Source organism: Montipora capricornis, chromosome 13, assembly GCF_036669925.1.
Source record: "Montipora capricornis isolate CH-2021 chromosome 13, ASM3666992v2, whole genome shotgun sequence".
NCBI classification, from domain to species: domain Eukaryota; kingdom Metazoa; phylum Cnidaria; class Anthozoa; order Scleractinia; family Acroporidae; genus Montipora; species Montipora capricornis.
The window spans coordinates 10,508,087-10,509,242 of record NC_090895.1 but is presented as its reverse complement, the minus strand read 5'-3'; positions in this window follow the sequence as shown (position 1 = coordinate 10,509,242).

Below are 1,156 nucleotides of genomic sequence, written 5' to 3'. Positions count from 1 at the left end.
ATGTCGAGCAGAGATACTCAGGTGCTAGTGCCTGTAGGGACTTAAATACCATTGTTGCTCTTTCAATTTGCCTTTGAGAAATTAGGGTTTTCCATCCTAGGAGTTCAAATAAATTATTGACGTCAGCGTCATAGTTAGAGTAGGTCAAGACACGGGCTGCTCTGTTTTGTGGTTTTTTCAGTTTGTCCTACAAAGTTACTCCACAGTTTCCCCAAACAATATTGCAGTAGTTGAAATGCGGTTGTACTAGTGCCTGATAAATAGGATGTAACTCACTCCTAGTGATTGGGCAGTAGTAACATGCTCAATAGGAGAGTCGTTGATTGAAGGTCTAGGAGAAACTGTTAAAGTACACAGTCTCTGCCTTGACCCAATAAGCATAAATTCAGTTTTCGCCATATTAGGCGCGAGTTTATTCGCTATCAGCCAATTGCTAACATTTACTAAATCATCGTTTAGACAGGATTAAATATTGTCAGCGCTCAAACCGGCGTAGGTATGGTGAGTATCATCGGCATACATCCTTGATTGACAATTTGAAAGGCAATTTGGTGAATCATTAATATACAGTAAAAATAACAGCGGTCCTAAGACAGTGTCTTGAGGAACACCACAGCTTAATGAGCAGCTCCTAGAGAGCGACCCATTAACTGGGCATCTCTGCATGCGGTTGTCTAAGTATGACTCAAACGCGTTATCGCATTTGCCATAATTCCTTCGTTTAGATAAAAGGATTTCGTAATTGACCGTATCAAAGGCATTCTTTAAGTCCAGGAAGACAACTGCATTGACTTTTCTTCGGTCAACGTTATACGCCCAAGAATCTGTAGCCTCAAGTAAAGTAGTGACAGTCGAGTGAATTGTGCGAAAACCCGATTTGTATTTGTATATAAAATCGTTGTCTGCCAAATATATATATACAATTGGTCGTAAGCTGTTCACTCCAATACTTTGGCTACTACCGAGATAACGGAAAAGTGGGGTAACTCGGGCACTTTTCCAGTCGTCAGGAAATATTAGTTACTGATTAAAGATAACGCACAGGGGAGAGCAGATCAGATCGGCGCATTCCCGAATAAGCCTGGCAGATATATCATCTAGACCGGTTGCCTCTGATTTGTCTAATGTCTTGAGAAGTGAAAGAACTTGATTTGGG